The sequence below is a fragment of the Phasianus colchicus genome, chromosome 23 (assembly GCF_987193195.1).
Source record: "Phasianus colchicus chromosome 23, bPhaCol1.hap1.1, whole genome shotgun sequence".
In the NCBI taxonomy this organism is placed as follows: Eukaryota; Metazoa; Chordata; class Aves; order Galliformes; family Phasianidae; genus Phasianus; species Phasianus colchicus.
Genome location: NC_143458.1, coordinates 3,470,368 through 3,493,042, shown reverse-complemented (window position 1 = coordinate 3,493,042; position 22,675 = coordinate 3,470,368). Strand labels below are relative to the sequence as shown.

Below are 22,675 nucleotides of genomic sequence, written 5' to 3'. Positions count from 1 at the left end.
GCTGAGAGGGGGCAGTTCTTCCCTCCTCTCCCCTCTCCTTCCCTCTCCCTGGGCTCAGAGCTAGGTCTGAGTGGCTGAATCATTTCCTGGAGAAAAGAAAGCCGAACATCGCTCACTAGAAAACTGGAAGTGCTTCGTTTGTCCATCAAGAGCAATACATTCTCATTAATCATCTATTCTGCTTGAAAGTCACTGTTAATTTCTGAAGACGTCTATTCTCCACAGCTATTCCTCTAGAAAGGGCATGAAGGCTTCAGGCAGAGCTCTACATAAAGGAGACCTCCGCAATCAATTTATTTAAACAATTGGCTTAATTGCTTACCTGGGTCACCGGTTATCAATTCACCTCTAGTTATTTGCAAAGGAAGAGTTGTCCATTGACTCTCCCACCCTGATTTTACATCCACAACTTTTCCTCCTCCATTGGCTGCCAAATGTCAAAGCTGGGGAACGGCAGCTGCCACCCAACAGCCTGAGTACTGGGGGATCCATCCCATGGGTTCAGCAGAAGGGATGGTGCTCAAGAGATGGAGCACACGTTTCACTTGGCATTGCCCAGACACACACACATGCACTTTTTATCACTGCTTTAACATCAAACGAAATGGAAAAGGTGCAGTGATTTACAGCCCTTGCGTCAACAGCCTGACTCCCCCGGGGTCACCCCAAAGGAGCACCTCCCAGACTCTATTTCTAACCTCCTTCCTATGGCAACCAGCCACCCACAGCCCCCAAGAACCCACCCACCACCTGCAGCCCCACCTGGCAGGGCCAGCTCCCTCAAGTATTTTGGTTCCACAAAAATAGCTGTCAATAGGCAGTCCCTCAGCATCCTCGCAGGCAGGCAGGATGCCATTCAAGCTCCATTCTTAATAAAGAATTTACACACAATAGCTTTTCTGAAGCTTTTTTTCACGGCCGGGGCATTCAGTCAAAGCTTATTTAGTTATCAGAGAATCCAACCACGAGAAAGAAATCCATGGGAAACCAAGCTTCATTACTTGCAGCGCTGATGATTCTACCTCGAAGACCGCGAGGGAAAAGAGAAACATCGGTGCTTGAAGTGATGGTGCTCCCAGCACACACCTTGAGATTTATTGCCCTGAGTAATTGAAACGCCGCTTTGCTGAATTGCAAAGCAACACCTGCTCAAGGCTTAGGGAAGCTCGGTGGCGACGGGAAAGCCTCGCTCCACCTCCAGACCAACAAAACCCCACGTGCAGCAGCATGGGGACACCCTGCCCATCACCCTGCTGGGAATATACAGCATCACTTCAGGCTGGAAAAAACTCTTTTGTTCCAAAGTCGGTATTTATATCCTTAATAAAAAGATGAAGCCACATTTCAAAACAAAATTACTCCATAATGGGAAACAATCAAAGCATGTTATTTATAAATCGTGAACTCGGCGCATTTCCTCTCTTTGAGAATTCTAACTTTAACCTTTCTATTTTCTAAGCCTTTTTCTTTTTTCTTTTTCTTTTTTTTTTTTTTTGCTTAGAAATTCACTCTGAATTTCTGGCAAGGACTCACTCTGTTCACCAGACATGGAGCAGCACTCAGAGCCCCATTGGGACCACGCATCTCTCCCTCCCACCCGCAGCGCTCACAATTGGGCCATTCCATCCTCTCCCATTCCTTCCTTCCTATCACCACAAAACACTCCCACCCCACATTCTTTGCCTCAGCAACTCCAAGTCAAACATACGAAACGGCTCCTTCCTTCATTTCTCCAAGAAGTAATTAGAAGTGAGAAGAGGAGTGGAGAACGTAGACGTTATCCTTCCTGAAGGAAAGCAGATTTCTAATTAGCGAAGGAAGCAGCTTCTGTGGGATTCTTCCTCCAAACAGCTGTTGCTGAGGGATCGTCTGTCTTTTTTCTTCTCTTACCCTTTCGCAGTAAAAAGTTCATTTATTTTGATGCATACTACTGCTGCGGTATCCAATTAAAGCAGACATAAGACGAGTGTCAAGGGACACCGCAGTGCAAGAAAGATGACTTGGTGGGTCCTAAAGCACTGCAAACAGCAACGGGAAGGCATAAAGTGACACTGGGAGCTCCAGCAATGGCAGCTCATTGCACCCAGCACCGGGACAGACCCAGAGGCATTCAGTAGTTGACATGGGTTTTTTTTCACCCATTGCTGAGAAAATGCTTGCATTGGAAGATTAACCGTGCGCAGTAACTATAAAAATCTGTGTACAACAATGAGATTAAAAAGAAAAAATAAAAACAACCAAGAACGCAACACGCTGTTTTCCGAGAATGCTGCACAAAGGCATTCAGGTGAAAAAGATTCTCAGACACCAAATATAGAAAGTTAACATTTTGCTAGTTAGCTTTTTTCAGGCTTCAGCCTGAAAGCTGCAGGCACACACACCAAGTGACAGCATCAGATGCCTTCCATGGCAAGCAGAACCAAAGCAAAGCCCCATGTCAACTACTGAATGCCTCTGGGTCTGTCCCAGTGCTGGGTGCAATGAGCTGCTCTGGTATGAGGTCCTATCCTGATAGAATCATAGATGGGTTTGGTTAGGGGGGACCTCAAAGATCATTCTGTTCCACCCCCCGCCATGGGCTGGTTGCCACCCAATAGAGCAGGTTGCCCACAGTCCCACCTACGGCCTTGAGCATCTCCAGGGATGGGGCAGCCTCACTTCCAGGACACGACAAAGTTGATTGTTTTCAAACCGAGCCAACGTCCAGGTTGTGATGCTACTTTGTACACACACAAAAGCTTCTCATGTCATAAAATACATTTCCATTATTTCTTTCTTATTGGTTGCATTTGTTTTCCCTTGTTACCACTGCAACACGGGAATGTTTGAAGAGTTCTTTTGAAGGGGAGCTCTGTGGGGCTGTAAACCATCCCCTGCAGGAGAGAATCTCAAGCAAAACCCAAACCAAGACTTCTCTACATGAGTATTTATGTCCAAGGATAATATTGGCACGAAAGCTATGGATCTAGGCAAGTTTGGAACTAATTCCACAACACTGAGGGAAGCAAGGATCTAGAACAGCCTTCCCAAAAACTAAGAAGGGGAAAAAACCAACAGCAGCTTTGCTCTGGTTCACGCTAAGTTCTGCCAAGACAGGTACCTGTGATTGCAGGGCTATGCATCTCCTTCTGGGCTTACGTCCAATATCCCTTCAACACATCGCATGGGGAGAGCAGAGCAGCACATACATACGTGCCACGTGTGGTGCTTTCAGCCAACCCTGCATCTTTGGGGCTGGAGGCAGCCGTGGCACGCAGCCACACCACGCAGCGACGCCGCACAAACAAACACACCTACGAGCGCTCTGTGAGCTGCTTCCTCCCAGCCTGCAGCCTCCACCTCCAGGCACAAACCATCCCTACCGTTCCTGACCTCAGGCAGTTTCATACCGAGACCTAAAGAGCGAACATTGGCAGTAGGGGTCAACAGAGAGACGTGGCGACAGATTTTCCAATTGCTGAAATGGTGTTTGATCAAAGGGATGGCTCAGGAATCACCGGTGGATTGCTGGGGGAAAAGAAGAGCAGCAGGCATTTCACAAGTCGTCATTTGCTCACATCACACAACCTTCAAAGCAGGCACCTCTCTCCCTGTCTGCTCAACTCAGCCCTGTTTTTTTGGTGTACTTACATCAGCTCTCCTTTGCTCTTCAGTCCATATTACACCATTGCAATCCAGTGCTATAACCCAGCCCATTATGAACATCAGCCTGATCAGGGAGATGGCTGCATATAATAAACGTGCATAACGTAGATGCAGGAAGCCAAAGACACCTCTATATTTTTGGTTTTGTAAAGACAAATAGCCTCAATTGTTTAATCAATAAAAGTGCCTCTCCAACTCCTACTGTTATTACAAAGCAATTTCAGACAGAGTGAAAAAGAACCACTGCATCTATATTCCTGTCAAAGCAGACAGTGCTGACGGGCCGGTGAGCCATCCACCTGGACACGTCCTGTGCTGCTCCCAGAGCTCTCTGCAGCCCCTTCTGAACAAGCTGAATCACTGCTGTGTCCCAATCTCTCCCTAGCACCTGGCTTCCCATTGGCCTCAATGGGGATTCATCCAGGGAAGGACACTTTTCCATCAGAGCATCTTGTCGCTGGGCTTCTTGCTTAGAACTGTAAAGCTGTGCAAAGGCCAAATTGGAAGAGACCCACAACATGCAACCCCTGGCTTCACACAGCGCTGCTCAAAACCCAAGCCCTACACATCCTTGATAAGACAAGGGGGAATGGTTTTAAAATGAGATTTGGGGGGGGGGTAGGTTAGATCTTAGGAGGAAGTTTTTCACACAGAGGGTGGTGAGGCACTGGAACAGGTTGCCCAAGGAGGCTGTGGATGCCCCATCCCTGCAGGCATTCAAGGCCAGGCTGGATGTGGCTCTGGGCAGCCTGGTCTGCTGGTTGGTGACCTGCACATAGCAGGGGGTTGGAACTGGATGAGCATTGTGGTCCTTTTCAGCCCAGGCCATTCTGTGATTCTATGATCTGAGAGCAGTGTCCCAACACTGTGTGAGCTCCAGCAGGTTGGGACCATGCCCACAGCTCTGCTCCCACCTGGGACTGCTGCAGCAGAAAGAGAAGAAAACCCAAGAGACAGGAAGATGCCACGTATTCCCACATCACTGCAAACTCTCTTCCATATCCCTTGCAACAGAGGCATTTTCCCCCCTTTTCTTTTTCCCTTTCCTCTCCCAGAGGCTGTAAATTAACCGCCAGCTCCCCGGTATTTCACACACTGCTCTCCTTCTGGCTCCTCTCCAAATCTCCAGGGTGCCATTCTTTTATCCGCCTCCTCCTCGCTGCTCTCTTTCCTTCCCCTCTCCAGTTCACCACCTCTCCCTGGAGGATTCTCCATGGGCTACACAGCCAACATCACCCAGCGAGGCTGATCTCACCCACGCCTCCATCGGTCGCCGTCTCCTTACCCTGAAGGTCTGCTCTCTGGGAATGGACCACGCTTGTCCTTTCTTCTGCAGGTGACAAAATCCCAGAGGAAATGAGGAGAAAGAGGGAAATACATCACCGATCCCAAAGATGCTCCGTCCATCACCTGCTGTACAGAGCTGCTCCTCAGCCCTGCTCAAGCTGAAGAGAACTATTCATCTTACTTTTTTGCCAGGGAGAGAAAAAAAAAAAAAAGTAACCTCTTGCCTCAAAAAGGGAGGAGAAGATAAAACGGGGCTTGTGGAGACTTCTCTCTGAAAAAATTAATCCTGGCAACACTGAGACATCTATGAGAAAGGAACAGCTCTCTGCAGAGCAGCCATGGAAGAGGAAGCCAGGCCAGGAAGGACAATTGCTTTAAGGTAATAATGCCCCATATGTACTTCAGTGCCCCACACGTACTTGTGTTTTCTTCTACTGCACGGCTGTAACACTCAAACACCCTGCAAACGCTCTGTCAGCCACAATAAAAGTCACATCACAACAAACCAGCAGAAAGGCTGCTCCATAAAACACATTCTCAATAAAATAAAATAAAAATAGGAGAGGAAGAAAACAAAGCCAATGTTTGCAGTGAGAAGCCTCGATGCCTCTTGCCCATTACTTTCATAGCCATAAGAGACTTGTCCGCTTTTTTGCTTGGGGAACAGATTCCTGCAGCTTTTAGCAGCTCTTTGGAAAACACATCTTCCCATGAGTCCCCATCAGCAGGCAGTGTGCCTGGGTGGGCAGGGGGAGGGCAGGACCTCATTCTGTGCATCAACATCCCAATGTCTGCACATCACCCTGCCCAGCACCGCAAGGATGGGGCGCATTCCTGACCCTTCCAATGGTGCAAAGCCATCACAGCAAGATGAAGGCATCACCTCCTGGGCTTTGGGGGCCGTAAAGTCATTGAGGCAAAGAGAATGCTGCCAATGGAACCTCAGCCTCCCTCACCTTTCCTGATGGCTTTGCCCACAGCATCCATCCACACATTTTTTCTGCTCATCACAGAGGGAACCTTTCATGTTCAAGGGATTTTTTGGCCTGAACTCACTATGCTAGGTGGGGTTTGGACTCCAGATGCATCGGAGCATCGCTCTCTGGCACTGAGAGTTATCCTCACAAGTTCTTAAGATGCCAACAATGAAGAATCCCATTGTTCTCCTAATTAATTCGGCAATCTCAGTGAAATAATACAAGCTGCAATTGTAATTCCAAGCTCACCCCTCGACCACTGGAATCAACTAATTAAATAACAATCAGCGCTACTGCTTGCATTTAGAAGATGGACTATTCCTTTTTATTGCCACAATTAGAGAATGCACTCAATAATCAGAATGAAATACAAATTTACCCAGGAGCCCACTAAATTATGACCATTCATACTTTGTTTTCTTTTTGCCCGAGCATAAGGATAGCAATTTCTCCTCTTCTCTGTATCTTCAAACAGAAAAGGCAGAGATGTATGGAGGTGACCAGCTGCAGACAACCCTGCTGCGCTGCACCATCTTCCCTTTCTGCAAGACAGGATAACCTCTGGGTTTTTCATCAAGGTCCCTCATAACCATCTTGAGCTGCAGCCTTTATTGGATAAATCAGCGTGGGGCTGCACTCATCCACATGGAGATTTCAGCTAAATAGGAATCGATCTGGTGTTGCTGGTGGTACCAGGACATGCTGCCCTGCTGGCTCAGGTTCTGGGAGAGAGACAACACAAGGAGGTGCCAGGCGGACAGGAGCATCCATCCCATGGATGTCATCTCCCCTCTACATCCCTGTGCCCTCAGCAGCAAACTGAAAACCCTGGTTCTCTGCAGACTGATACCCCCTCCAAGGGACAATTGGATCACGGCACATCACTGCATGCAAACACTGGATATAGACAGAACAAATTCAGTACGTAGAAAAACAACTGGGGAATGGTTCTCCATTTTAACAAAGGATACGTTGACACATCTGCCATGCTTTGAGGCTTCTTCCTTCTCCTGCACTACCACCAATGGCTCTGAGCTGCTCTGTGCTCGTACCCAGTGCCAACCCTTCTCTCCCATTTCTTCCAGCCTTGCTCCAGCAGAGCCCAACACTAACATATTGCATCCTCTCTAGTGCTGCACTGGACACTAAACTGGAGAGCTGTGGGTCCCTCATGTAGAGAGCAGCACCGTGTTGGCCACTGATTTCTGGCAGAGGACACTGAGCCACTGATCACTGGGTTCTTCATCCATCCACCCATCAAATCCATCTCTTTCCACTCTGGAGAGAAGGATGTTATGGGGAACTGTGTCAAAGGCCTCACTGAAGTCCTGACAGACAACATCAGTGGTTCTTCCCTTGTCCACTGACACAGCTGTGCCATCATAAGTAACTGCATCTGAGCAATGGGATGGAGCAGTCAGCATCCCCACTGGCACAGGGTGACTCTGATCAAAGGGGCCCAGATATCTCCATTAAGAGCACATCATTTTCTCCGTCTCTCCTCTTAGCTGCCAATCCTGCAAACTCAAACAGACACTGGAGACTCACACTGGGTCCTTTCCTTTTGAGCCATCATAATTCATAAAGATCTTACGCAGCAAACGCAGCCCACGAGATCACAGGGTCCTGGGGATCCTGGCTCTGGTTTTAGGGAAAGAGAAGCACAATTGCCCGGTCCTTGGGCTGAGAGCACATTAGCATTTATGCTGTGGGGTGTGCAATGGTTGCACGCAGCTGTGGGACCAATCCCTTGGGTCCATAGGAGCCAGAGGGGATGGGATGAGCACCTCCAAGGCAGTCGCTCCAATAAAAGACACCCACAGCAGAACCACAGAGATAGCTGGCACGGGATGGCAGCAGCAGGAGGAGGTGTGAAAATTAAATTGGGTAAAAGGCAGGTGTTCGGGGAGGAGTGGGGGCTGCGGGAGGAGAGGTAAAGCAACAATCACATTGAACAATACTTTTATTGTGCTGCTGTCACGGCACTTCCCAACGTTTGCAAAACGCTCCTGTCTGCTTCGAGGAGAAGAAATAGAAGGAGCTTTGAACTGCAGAATCACTCTATTGAGGGGGGGGAGACGAGGGAAAGTCATGTCTCTGTTGGGCCCAACCAGAGCTCCTTGCTCCTCCAAAGCCCAATTCAACAGCCACACAGCTCTGCCACACCACAACGTGTGACCCAAGGGCTGGAAAGCATCTTTGAGAGCACAAAACCCTACAAAAGCCCATCTCCAGCCCAATCATTTTATGGAGCCATTGGATTATCCCCAGACTGTCTGCAAAGGTGGGACATACAGAGCAGGGCTGAATCATCACACCATGCAGCACAGCTGCTGACCAACCACTCTCCATGCACAAGGTTTCAGATAAAGCAGCACCCGTGCTTCAGAAATCAAGAGCTGTGATTACACAGGATGGTGGCCAACACACATCGCAGTGAGAGCTGGGGAGAATTTCTCAGATAGCTTTTGTCAAAAGAATGGCCTTCTTCCAAAAATTGCTAATTTTTGCAATCCAGCCCCCTCACCAAGAAGATTCCAATTTTTTCCCACCAGCCCCTCAAGTCACATTCTCACTTTCTGTCTCCTTTACTGGGGGTTACTGGAGAGAAAAAAAGCTCAAGAAAAAAAGAGCAGAAGGGAAAAGAAGTCGTGAGAAGGAGCAGCATGACTTTTGCTTGTTTCCTCCACAACAGCAACTACCCCCACCCGTGTACACTGGCCATTCTGGAGCTCCCTCCAGCTCTCCTGGGTTTGCTCCAGGCTGCACAGAACTGGGGACAATGGGGGCAAAGGGCTGCGCCCCCCCCCCCCAGAGCTGAGTGCCACCAGCAGCTCTCCTGCCCCCCACACACATTGCAATGGCTGCCCTGACTTACTGTAGTCATTCCCATTCTTATCTTCTCACTACAATGCAGCAAGCAGCAAAATCTCAGGGAAGAGCCCAGTGCTGCCCACAAAGGAGGCCCCATGGATGCTCCCATCCTGCTCTCACCTCACAGCTCTGAGCTTCAGCAGGTTGAAAGAGCACCTATTAATTACCCAACCATAATGAACTGAATGAGCTTTATCTTACAAATCAGTGTCCTGAGCATCGCCACAAAAACCCAAAGGTTGCCCAGCCCCTATTGTGCCCCTTCAGATGAATGGGACCTCCATCTGTTTGCATCACCTCTTAACAGCAAAGTCACCTCAAAATGACTGGAGGCTGTTCCCATAAGAGGAGCACGAGGAATTAACTAATTGCAGACAATCCATTCACAACACGGTTTGCTATATGCTGGCTTTGCTGCTGCCAAGGCTGAAAAGGACTGGGAGATGCTGCTTCCTCAGCTCATTGCCAACATGGAGTCCAGTGGCCCCACTGAGAGGGCTTTGCTGGAGCTCAGTTTCAGGAAGCCAAGAGATCACCATCAAAGTTTATAAATGGCTCCAGAAGACGAGCGAGTCCCAGGCCTGCACCCACCAAATCAGGATTCGAAAGAACTTGCAAAGAAAAACAGATTAACTTGTCCCAGAGGTGATTTACGCCCAGCCTTTGCCGTGTCCAGTATCAGAAATATTTCAATCCTTTCAAAATAAAAAAAAAAAAAAAGAAGAAGAAAATCTTGACTGCATAACCCCTGCTCTCTGCAGTTCTCATTCTCTCGCCATCCCCGCGAGCGCCCAATCTGGATGACTTTGAGCTCAAGGATATCTTGCAGCAAGCAGGTCTGCAGGCAGACACTGTGCTACGTGGGCTCACTGCTGGCACAGAGACCACAGGTACACTCTAAAAAAAAAAAAAAAAAAATTGGGAAAAAAAAAAAACACGACCTTTCCTGGTGCAACTTTTTAAAAATCATTCCCAATTAATCAAAACAATCCACTTTTGGAACTGAACTGCAAACTTTTTCAAGGGGGGGGGAACAGCGGGGCACCTCTCCAAGGAGCAGAGAAAGGAAAGCAGCAGCACAAACCCCAGGAAAGGTGCTTCTGCCATCAGAGTATTGAAAGCTCTAATCACAATCCCATAAACGAGTTACCTTGATTAGCCAAGCCCGATTTGGGCACAGTTGCTCTTGTTTCCCTGACAGTGTTTGATCTGTTAAGTGCTTTCCATTCCCCCCCCAGGCAGTGGTTCAGAAGGGTCATTACCATTCAGCAGACACACACGTGCCTGTCGTGTTTTGCTCTATTAGAGCTCGCCACGTTCACACAAAGCCTTTTTCAGCAGCCTCTCCCCCCATCCCCAACTGCTTCTGCAGTTGTGCAACTTGTCCCAAGGCCTGCATGTTAATTAAAGGGAAGGAAGAGGCTGTGCTGAGAAGGGAGGAGTTGTGGAATGGTTGGGTTGGAACAGATCTCAGAGATCATCCAGCTCCAACCCTATGCCATGGGCTGGTTGTTCCAACTCCATCAGGCACCAGGTCAGCTCACCCACAGCCCCATCCAACCTGACCTTGAGCAGCTCCAGGGATGGAGATATCTTCCTTGGGCCCACCAACAAAACCATTTTGCTCTCACTCACTGCCACAAGCAGGGCACACATTCACAACCCAAACCACGCATCCCTGCTGTGTCCCCTGGTGCTGGATGTCCATCCCTCACGGATGGACAAACTGACACAACTGTAGCCACCGCCAGCACCCTGCTCTGGTTTAGCACAGACAAATCACACCGGTGGGACTTGGTGCAGAGCAGCTGTATTTATTTCAGCCCCATCACACACGTGGCACGGAACATCCCCTTTACAAAGGACACACACACGCAAACAGGGAGGTGCAGAGCCAATCCCTCCATTTCTACCCCCTCCTCGCAGCCACCACCACCACACACCTGAACTGGATGCAGCTGTGAACGTTATTAATTTTTTAAGAAGTCCCATTAATTTCACTGCTTTCCCAACGCCCGCCCCGATGCGCAGCCCTTCTGCTGACACAAGGCCTTTCCCAAAACGCGCCTTCTTGTTGCTGTCGACGTTTACAAATTCTGCCGTCCCCATCTGTCCAGTTAATTACTTCGTGCAGTAGCCTGTTAGCTCCTTAAAAAATGAAAAAAGACCCAATTATCATTCTGGGCAGCTCCTTCCATCCCAGAGAAAAGCACATCCCCAGCGCCGTAATGGCTTTGTTACCGCTTTAAGCTGACTACAGGCAGTGCTGTGCAAGACTTCCTTTATTCCAATGGGACGAGGGCACAATTCCCAGCTCCTTTCTCGGTGACGTCTCCCTGCTCTCCCCTCTGGGATACCCCCCACCCACCCATCCCCACACGCCTTCTCCCCACCACGAGGCACACGGATGGGTGTCGGCGCCATTCATTGGGATGAAGGCAGAAGGGTTTCGCTCGGGTTCGCCTTCAATGAGAGCATTTTCCCCGGAACAAGGGGCTGAATTCAGCTGCTCGGTGCTGCCTGATCGCTGCGAGTTGCCAGAGTAACCGAGGGCTGGAGCTGCCAGGGCCACGCTGCAGGGAGGGACGGGGCTGATGGCTGGCACTGCTCAGTCCCCAGTGGCACCGGGGGCACAGATGAGGGATCCCAGCACCCAAAATCTCCCTCTGAGCAAAAGCGTGTGGCCCCTGGAGATGCAGAATCGTTCCCAGCACCTGCTGGGGATGCTCCATCTCTGCAGAAGTGAGGACACCCCGCTGTCACCTCACCCCAAGAACCTGCCTTGCACTCCCAGAGCTGCAATGCAGCTCTGCCAAGGGGTTTTTCCCCATCCGAGACGTGGACAAACAACCCAATGCGGTGGCTGTAAGGGGATGACAGGTGAACAACCTTCAGCCTGAAATAGAACACAGTGAGGTCTCCTTCCGTAGTGGTCTGGCACACCAAAGGTCAAACAGAAGCGGTTGTCTCAAGCAGAGAGGACATCATTTGTGCTTTGAGGGCAAACACAGCCATCAGACAGAGGCTGCCATCCGTCAGCATCCCACGATCTCCCTCACCTGGGGAGCAGGAGCCAGGCACTGCCCCATTTCTAGGGGCCCTAAAAGCTTTAAGATACATTTCCATATAAAACCCACCCTGACTTCCACAGAGTTTGGCTGTAAAGAGGGTCGTGCTCTGTGGGGAGCAGAAGGTGCACAGAGGCATCCATACGGAACAAAAGCAGTTGGTTATGGAAAAGTTTGGTCCCACTTCTTCTAGTCTCATTTGAGTTGGAAGGGACCCTCCTCAGCCATCTATCTTAGTGCCTCACTATTTCTGCCACTCAGCAGCACTGCCTGATGCCCGGCCTTGGTTTTTCTCACCACAATTTCTGATTCTGTTGAGAAGAGCCCATTCCCTCTCTTTGCGACTGCTTCTCTTGGATTCCTGTGGGGCTCAGCGCTGAGATGACAGCAGCTTCCCACAGTTTAATAAATCAAACATCACAGAGCAGCGCTGATGGGCCACCTCCTTTCAACTGCCCAGATCAGAACTGTGCCACCCCTGCACTGCCATCCCAACCTACACATACGGCACAGCTACAAGGCACTGACTGGGGCTCTGCCTATTAACTGCCCAGGCAGCAACCACAAAGAGCCCCTCTCTGAAGGTTCCATTTCTCACAGCCATCCTTGCGCACAGATCCAGGTACCCGAAGAGGCAGTTGCTTTGAGCCCATCTCACGGCCCCCAGAGAAGCAACAGCCACAGGGTGATGTTCCTGCTCTGTTACACACCCCTGGGCTAGTGCTTTATCTCCCTTTGGTTCCTTCAACCTTCCCTCTCCTTCTGCCCAAGAAGGATGGGACAGCCCTAACCCATCACCACAGCTATCCGCAGCCACCCCCTGATGGATTCACCCTCTGCCTCTGCAGGCTGTACCCATTTGTTCTTTGCCTTTTGCTCCCAGACCCCATAAAGAACTTTCCCCTGTCATCATTAGGGCCGGCGCCTTCCCACAGCCGCTGACTAACGGCTCCCGGTGGCTCCATGTGACTCTTTTACAAATATTCCACGTTACCTCATTTCTGATGCAAAAGAACTATGCCCCAAATACAAAGCAACTCCGAGCTCTTGGGCTGCAGTGACCACATGCCATGAGCACACACGTGTGCACCTGCACACACACCGCCAGGCACAGCGATCACACCGCGCTCACACGTGGCATATAACATATATATATGTCACTTATGTTGTTTAAATTAAATAGATGTATCCTCACGCAGGGAAAAATGAAGGGCCAACGCACACATGCACACCAGCTGGCTGGATAATTTCCATCCTCTGAAAGCCATTCCCCCAATAATTAGAGGTTTTGGATGCTCTAACGAGGTTAACGACTGTTCCACCCACGGGGCAAAGTTCAGAAAGAAAACGTGGAAGAAAGATAAATAACAAAAAGGTGTAGTGAATTAAAACTCCAACCCAGCTGTCTCAGTGGGAACATCCAGGTACACAAATACACAACGCACTGCACCCCACTCTGGGGTTCCCCAAAAACTCACATCTCCATGGCACGGCAGAGCTGTCCAGCAAAGCAGCTCTGCCACCAAGCCAGGTTGGCTGCTGATGTTCTCAGTGCTCCATGCTTACACTTGAATGAAAGCTCATAGAATCACAAAGGTCAGAAAAGACCACTAAGATCATCCAGTGCAACTGTCATCAAAGCTCAACGCTTCACCAAGAGATTCGCTCCTTTCCTAGAGTGGAACTCTTCATCAGCACACACAGCCTAATAATGGGAATAAAACCAACCCTATGCCACTGCCCCAAGAAAAGGCTTGTGCCCCAACCAACCCTCCAGCACGACATTCTGGTGGTGGGAAAGGGAAAGGAGAAGACCCCTTTCCATTCGGTTGAGTCTCTGCTCCACCAAAGGGCTGCGGCAAAACTCTCCGTTAAACACGGCTGGCAAACTGGAAGGGAATAAAAGGGACCTGTGAGTAATGCAATGCTATAAAAACATAACCACCTCAATAATGGGAAAATCAAAACCTCCACGTAAACAAACCTGCAGAAACAGGAGCGCTTGAGCCAAGCTCGAAAATTCCATCTGCACAACTGCATTTTGAACATTTTGTCGGGAGGGATGTGTCACACAGCAGCTTGGAAATGGTGCATTTCTGGTCCTGACATATGTGCAAACACACAGACACTGCCTGAGGTGTCCAGGAACGGCCTTCCAGCCGCTGCCATCGCAAGAAGGAAAGGTGAGGGGTAGCAGCTCTATGGAGCATATGCACAGCTTGAAGAGCTGCATTTATGCAAGCAAATGGAGCGTGTCAGCTGCACTGCATTAACGCCGATGTCTGCAAAATGGACTCAGGTATTTCTGTTGCTGGGACTGGAGATTTGCTCGGCACAACTGAGGAGAGAGCTGTGCTGACACCTCCTCACCCGCCAGTAATCACAGCACACGGAGCACAAAGCAATGCTCAGGAGCACAGCCAGAGCTCAATGTGCCACAGCGTCCCCAGCAGCCCAAAATCGAAGCAAAGGAGTATTTGAGGACAACTTGCCTTCCTCGTGGCAGCTTAGTCACAGGCCTCAGCAGCTCTAACTCCTGTCTCCTATAAGTCGTTTTCCTATTCCTGGATGTCACCTGCAGATCTCTCCTAGCTGTGCTCTCCTCCCCATCTCCCCACTGGCAGAACAAACCCTGCACGATCCTCCTCTTGACACAGAGACATTCCCTGAGATCCGAGCACTACGGAACGAATTCTCCTACAATACGATAATTGACTCAGTCTCCAAAGGATAAACATGTCAAGATATGAAAATCTCTTCCCCCCCCCCCCTTCCTTCCCCTTACCAATGCAATGAAGATGTGATTGAAAACGCCGTATTCTGGGTGTATGAGCTATATTCTCCTAATTCATCATCCAAAATAAATTGTTCCATCATTTCTGCTAGTCAGAGGCTCCTCCAAGTCAGACGAGCCAAAAGCAGAAGTTTAAACACACTCAGCGCGGCAGCAAGAATATTCATCTCCCTCCCCCCTATGCAAACGTTCGATCATCGTCTCTCACCCGGGGTTAATTAATCTTTCAGAAGCACTCGAGCCCACCAAACACACAGCAGAACGATACCAAAGAGCAGCTGATGGCTGCAGAGCATCTCCTGCCCATCCCGCAGCTCAACGGTGATCCCAAAGCCACGGGGTGTGCAAAGCCATGCAGCCATCCCATGCTGTGCCACGAGCCTCGTCCTTTGGGAGAACAAGCAGTGACTGCATTGCATTGCATTCTCCTACACGAGGAGCATCACCAGTGCTGGGTTTTATAGGGCTGTGCTGCGTGCAGAGGATGTGGGGATGAGGAGCTCCACCAGACCCCGGGGATGACATTGGCTTTGGTTTCTCTCTTTCCCTATTCCCATAAAGCACTATTCACTTCCATAATTGAACCTTCAGCAACAAAGAACCTCTAATGGATGAAGCAATTTCAGGGAAAGCTGGGATCCTAAATCCAGCCAGACAATCAGGTCCCTAAATCCAGGCAGGAAACAGCTCCAGGGCTGAGCTCAAGGGTTCAATCCTTGTCTCGGGCCACTTAAGGGCCATGAAGGATGAGGTGCATTACAGCACTCGAGGAGAAGGATGGCACGAGCTGAGATCACTCCAAGAGGAGGAGATGGTGCTAATTATACTGCCAGCAAAAACGGAAATGCTGGAGGAAAAAATACGAACAACAAAGGCTCTGAGTGGTGCCAGAGCAGCTCTGCTGTGTTACCAGCACTGAGCCACCATCCAGGAGGGGAGCAGCAGAGCTCACCGCTGCGCCGACAGGCGATCAGTGAGCACTCAATTAACAGCTACAGCTTAAGAAAAAGGTGTTTGAGAAAACGGTGCTCTCCCTCATAAAGCAGGAAGATAAAGCAGAAGAGGGAGGAAGCTTGGTGAAGATGGTCAGAGGAGGAAGATGAGCAACCCAGCATTGCCCACTGCACCAAGAAATGGGCGACTGCTGTACAGCACTGCCCAAAGGAACAGAACACGAGCACGGTGCTGGTGGATTCTGTTCTTTCTCTCAAGAAAAGAAGATATTAATGACATCATTAAAAGATGTGAAGGACAATAAGGACCGTATTCAGAACTTTGTTTTATTTGCTATTGCCTCGTGCTGAGCGTTTCCATACCGCACCGCCACACTCCGCGGTTCACCTCCAGCAGCTCCTCAAGATGTATCATTTCAATTTAAAAACGGCCAATCTACCCAGCCTTGGGTAATTTGCTCCTGCGCCTACCTACAAAGCTGCACAAACATAAAACATGCCTTTCTCCTCATCACAATTGATGGAGCACTCACAGAGCCATGCCCTGCCGTGGTGCCTTAGCTCCTGCTCTGGTCAGGTATTCACAGCCAGCACTCAAATCCCCCCTAAACCCTCTCCTCATTACAGGGCAGAGATGAGCCCCAGCCTCTCCCACACACTCTATGGGCCCCAAATTATTCCTGTAGCTCTTATCTCTTACCAGTTCGCCGACATAATTTTTAAGGTACAGATACCAGGGCTGCACACAATGCTCTTCCTACTCGTATTCATTATTTCTCTGCTCAGACTGCCAAAGATAGCACTAACACTCCCCGAGAATTCACACCACGCCAGGACCAGCTCGTTATTGATAAGATAATGAAATTAAGCTCTGGCTCCTCACCTTGGCAGCAGCTCCCAGCACTGCCTCTCTCCAGGTGTGGGTTCTGCTCCCCGCTCTCATTAGCAGGGATTTGTAACTGAGCACCACTGGGGCCGTCTGCGCGTTTTGCCTTTTTCCACCATAAATAACCAATATCTTGACTCAACACCAACAGCCATCCTCAAACCCACGCGTGCCACCTCAGCTCGATGACACACGTTGGGTCGCACGGACCCCAAATCCCAACCACGTGTTGCAATTCCAGGCCGTGCACAGAGCCAGAGCTCAGCACCCAGTGCCAGCAAGGAACCACCAGGAGGGATGCAGAGCCACAGGTTTGCTTCCACCACCCTCTCCCTCCCCATTCCCCACAGCAGCTAGAAGCCAACGCGTCCGGATGTTCCACCCATCATCAGAAAAAGATTTGTTGTGGAAGATGCGCGAGCGCTGACATCCGAAGACAAACAGGATGCAGATTTCTCCACTGCTTGCAGCGCATTATGGAAATACATTCTTAGGGACCATTAAATATGGGATTATTGACTAGATAGCAGCTCAATGGACTAGCTTGCAAATACGTCTTTCGACAATTCTTAAAATGCAGATTAATTATCTAACAGACCGGAACGTTGCCTTTTTTTTTTTTTTTCCCACAGACTTCCTAATGATGTGTGCATAAACAAACATCCAGACAGTTCTGTTTGCATTTGTGGCGGCTGCGACGCTCCTCAATAACTAAATAGTGACTGAGGGGACTTAAATCTTGTTTAACACTCAGCAGGAGCAGAACAAAAGCCATGTCAGCCCCGATCACAGCACAACGGGTTACGTTAAGGACCCCTGGGAGGTCCAGTTGGCCTAAAACCAAAGCACCCATTTCTCAAGCACAGAATCTCAGGTAGCACTGAATTCTTTCTACAGGGTTTCCTTAAGGAAATACAACGCTGACAGCCAACACTGAGCTCATATTCCCACTGACGTTGGTCTAAAGGTGTTGTACTGCAGAGATCCTGAGTTAGAACCCAGAAATCTTACCTTGGCTTCCAATTTGGCACTGATAGGGTTGACAACAGTGGTATTTTTTCAACATGTGTAATTAAATTGTCATTGCATAGAATCACTGAGACCAGAAAACACCTCTAAGATCAGCAGACCTGACCATTTGTACATGATTTTTTTCGGCTTGCAACCACATTACTCCCATTCTGACGGGTTACAGCGCTGTCGGATGTCAAACCCAGTGCAAAGGAAGTGTGAAACATTATTATTCCACTTCACACCCACTTCCCCTCGGCGTGAACGACAACGCAGAGCTGCGAGGCAGTGATGAATGGAACCTGGAGAGCAGCAGATGCTCTGTGAACACGAGCACCATCTCTGCCCCCAATGTTGTTCGGTCTATAGGAGAAGAGATTACGCACCAGATGTTCCCAAATCTCACACAAGGAGAAGCAAAAATCCCATCCCTCCCTGCCCTCAATGTGACAGACCAAGAGAAGAACTGCTCTACAGCAACAGCAACATCTTGAAGGAGTGCAGCACGTGGGAAACGGGTGCCACGGGGTCCCAAAGCTCACAAGGCTTCTTTGTGCCTGGGGATGCATTTCTGCAGACTCATTGCAAAGCCCCGCAGAGCGACGGTTATGGGGTCAGGGCAGAATTTCCATTAGCCGTAAACCAGCTTGGGATTGCCGGTGTGATCCGCTCCTCTCGCTCATACATATGCAATACGGCCGCGACGGAGCTCCTCCGCGCTGCTTCCACATCACCGTGCAGATGCCGAGCGAGCCAAACGAAGTGGGAAGCGGGCGGGGAGGAGCAGAGCACAAAACCTACACGCCTGGCTCTCTCTCCCTTACTAAGGATGCAAATCAATCCTGCAGGCATCAGGAGAGCAGCGATAGAAGCCGCTCTCCGGACGCCGGGAGGGGCACAGGGACCGCTGGGGGGATGCGCAGCCCCATAACCTCCATTATGCTCCCGTTTTCTTAACCAGGGAAGCTGGCACCGCTCTGCCCCCCACCGCTGTTTACTGCCCACATCCTGCTATTTATTTCCCAGAAATAGACCACTGGCAGAACCTAATGAGGAAATCAACATAATTAGGTCTGCGGGTACATCCTCAGCCCCCATTTTGTTAAGCTTCCGACCTGCAGCAGCATTAGGAAGGTTCACTGCTGTAAGTCCATCCTCTATAAGGTAGGGCAATCTGACCCCCAGGATCAGCCCCATTCAGCAACTTCAGAGCTAATTAGCCCCATCTGCCCGATTGCTGTGCTCTGCTTCAGGTTTGTAAAGGCATCCCGTGGCAAAACCCCTCCTGCTGTGGCACAGCTCCATTGGGGTCCCTGCCTTGGTGGCAGCAGCAAGGAGGGGGATGGAGCCATCCCTGTTATCACCACTTTATTTACTTGGGGCCCTTAGCTGCACCGTTCTGACCTACAGAACAACATCTGCACTCCATTACTACCACCTTAAACCACTCAATCACCAATGATGTACAGCACACGGGGATGTCCTGACACAGCAGCTGCCCTTTGCCCCTCACCACAGCCCCAAACACTGCTGTGACACTGCTGACCCCACCATGAAGCTTCCCATAGAGCACAGCAAGCTTCAAGCAGCCAGCAGCACCGCAGCCAACAGGTGCTGGGGCAGCCCACCCATAGGGATGTGTGTGCAGAGAATCCCAGCTGAGCTCCCCCCAAGCCTCTCACTCATGTTCACACCCAGCCCTGTCCCTGCTGCTCCCAATAACAACAGGAATGCTTGCCAGGCTGCCCAGAAGCAGGAGAAAGAAACAGAATTCGGCCCTAACTTGTGCTGTGCATGAAGATCTCCCCCTAAAGACGGTGAGAATCGATATGCACAGCCCAGCCACGTCCCCAGGCCTTCACTAAGGGCACTGCCCAGCTGCGTGCCCTCAGCACCGCCTGCATGCAAAATTAACTTAACCCAGACCTGAGGAAATGGAAGTTTGTTGGAGGAGCGAGCTCTCCTCACCAGTACAGCACAGTGACAGCACAAACCCACTGCTCCCCGGCCTTCAGATATTGGCCACCCCATTCACTCCCCATTGCTCCCACCCTGAATGCACCCCCAGCTTTGCACACCCAGCACAGAGGGGCTGAGTCCTCCCCTAGCCCCCATACACCCCTCCCCAATTGATTCCCCTGGGCCATTTGCTCCCAGCACAGCTATGGCACAGAGCAGAGCTCCAGCACTGCACGCAGCCACTCTCCCAGCAGACCCAATATCCCCAACCCAGCTCCCAACCTCGGGCACTAATTAACACCGAACACAAGGAATTAAACCCCTATGAGACCAAAGGAGCCACGCACAGAACTTTCCCAACTTGTGGCTGCGCTCAGCAGCCCCAACCCGAAATGGAAACCGATGGGGAAAGGCTGAGCATCACTCCTCCACCCCGGAGGTCCCCGTGCACGCACGCACACAAACGCCTCACACTTGCGGGAGCTTCACTGCAGCCGCCTCCCACCGAGCCCACCGCTGCTCCAGTGCAAAGCGAAGCGACAGAAGCAAAGCAGCACCGAACATCGCGCTCCCAGCTGCGGGCACACGGCGTTCGGTACGCGGTGCCGTGTTGGTTTTACACCGGGGATGCTCAAACGATGGTGCTGCGGCCCCACTACCGCCCCGGGTGGGGGGAGGAGGGGAGCGGGGAAGGCTCGGTGCCCGCTCGGTGCAGCCGAGGCTCGGGGACACGGCTCAGCCCGACAGCGGAGCTGGGGAGGAAGGCCCCAGGGAGGCTGCGGGTTCCCCGGCACCGCTTCGCCGCAGCGCAGCCGACGTGAGGTCACGGTCCCGAGGGTCACACCTACGAGGGTTCAGCGGGGACGGAGCCCCCGACGGCGGCTGGGGACGGCACGGCACGGCGCGCTCTGCCGGAGTTCGGGCGGAGCGGCAAGGAGTGAAGTTGGGCCCGGGATCGGGTGCTGGGGGGGTTCCGCACGGTTCCCTCCGTTACCCCCAAGCAGCGCCGCTCGCCCGGCGCGGTCCGCGCAGCACCAACCCGCACAGCACCAACCCGCACGGCTGCGCACACCACCGCCGTCGCCGCGCACCCTTCGCCGCTCACCGGCCCAACTCCGCCGCCGCGCATTCCGCAACACCGCTCCTTCTCTTTCCCGTCCGAAGGCTGAGAACAACGGCCACGCGGAGCATCTCCCTTTCCACCGAGCGCGGAGCATCCCCGGACCACCACCACCATCACCATCACCACCCCCCTATCGCCCGCCTCCCCGCACCGCGCTCTCCGAACTTCGGTTCCCCCCCGATGTGGGCACCCCCCGGCGCTGCCCCCCCTGCCCGCCCCGCTCCGCTCCCCCCCGGGCGGCTCCTACCTGCGCGGCGCGGCTCTGCCCGCGGTGCTCCGGGTCCGCTTCGCCTGTTCGGGGCCCCCAGCGGCCACCGGGGGAAGTGCAGGGGGCGGGGGGCGGCGTGGGGGGGGTGGGGGTGAGGGGCAGGGGGAGGGCGGAGGGGTGGGATGGAATGGGATGAGGGGAAGGGGCGGGGGAATGGGGAGTAGGATGGAGATGGGATGGGATGGGAGGTAAAGGAAGGGGCAGAGGGATGGGATGGGACGGAGAGAGGGCTCAGAAATGGGAGGGAGGGATGAAGAGGAAGGTGGGGCAATGGGGAGCAGTGCAGGGACAGAGGGATGAAGGAAGATGGGATGCAGGGAGCTGAGGGTGGAGGGATGCAGGATTGCACTGCTTCCAAAGGGGATTGGTTTTCCTAAGCCCAGATTCAGCACTCCTGGGAGGAATGTTTGATATCCAGAAGGGCTCTGTCTTCTCCCCACAGATGTGATTCTGTGATTCTCCCCGCAGATCCCACCTCATTTTTTGCTTTGGGTCTCACTCCTATCACCCACAGCCCCACTTCTCCCCACACATCATGGAATCACAGAACCATGGAATAGTTTGGGTTGGAAGAGGCCTTACAGCCCCTCCTGACCCCAGCCCTGCCCAAGGACTGGCTTCTACCCTGCCTTGGGAGCACGGGGTGAGATGCACCTGCACACTGCTCCTGAAATCTCCATGAAGAGACATCCCACCGTGCTGGGAGCCAGGAGTGGGGTGGGTCGGACCTGTCCCATAGCATTCCTCAGCCATAGGGCACCAGGAGTGTTGCACCAGGGTCGGTTCCCAGGCGATGTCCTGCACTGCTCCATCCTCCTCTGCTGTACTGCAGCTCTGTTTCCCAGTTTGGTTGTTTGTTTTTTAAAAGCGAGAAAAACAAAGCTTCTAACCCATCTATTAGCTGGACTCCTGCATTTGGAGCAATGAACTCTCATTTGACAGAAATTCATCTTCCCCTCCTGCTGGGATGAAAGAGAAACAGAATCAACTTCACAAGAGAAGAAAAAAAAAAAAAAAACCGCCTCTGCTCCAGAGACAGATTGCTCACAGGGCACGCAGGGAACAGGAGCTCCGAGCTCATCCCTTACACATCAATCCCTGCAGGACAACAGCCACAGCTCATCGCTCTGTGAGCAATCCCCCTCTGCAGATGGCCCACCCGGCCATCCTGGCACCCCTCATTCCCAGCCCAGCACAACGCTTCCCTGCATCCCAGCTGTGTTTCCTTTCCATTTATGGCTACATCCCTCCAGGTCCCACTGTTAGGCCAGCGATGGGCTCAGGGCTGAGCACTGCATGGAGCAGTCCCAGTCACTGTCAATGGGATGGGCTGAGCCACGCTCTCCTCTTCCCCTTCTCCTCCTTCTGAGTTTGAGGTTCCAACCTCATCTGCTCTCTCCTGTTGCTCGGCCCAATGTGAGGCTGCAAATTGCTTCACCAAGCACTGCAGAACGACATCCATGGTCCCAGTGAGGATTTGTGGGATGCTCCCCCTCCACACAGAGCCCTCTGCGATGCACCTCTGTGACGACAGGGCTGAAGGTCATGCTGATAGCTTGCAGTGCTGACCCCCATTGGGATTGCAGAGCTCTTTCATTTCGTGTTCTCTCCCCCACAACTGCCACCACCAAAGGGCGTTTCTTCTCTTTGCACACCGACAGAAAAATAAAAGCAGCCCCTTGAAAAGCCCAGATGAAAACAAACGAACTTCTCTTTGAAAGGCAGCGAGAGCAGAAGATTTGAGAGACTTTCAGGTGAGAAATAATTATGAAAAGAGAGCGAAGAAGAAAGAAACCACCCTAAAAAGACAAAGCCGTGGCCCATCCTGCC

The 22,675-nt window shown here is 51.5% G+C and overlaps 1 protein-coding gene across 2 annotated transcripts in view; it reads right to left on the bottom strand.

Moving 5' to 3' along the window:
- The window catches only part of GRIK4 (glutamate ionotropic receptor kainate type subunit 4), a 125,030-nt gene extending 104,124 nt beyond the window's left edge, over nucleotides 1-20,906 (bottom strand). For both annotated transcript variants that reach the window (XR_016459542.1, XM_090123367.1), the window contains exon 1: nucleotides 20,825-20,906. The gene's annotated coding sequence lies outside the window, so the exon portion shown is untranslated. The remainder of the gene's footprint in view (nucleotides 1-20,824) is intronic.
- Nucleotides 20,907-22,675: the final 1,769 nt, after the last annotated feature.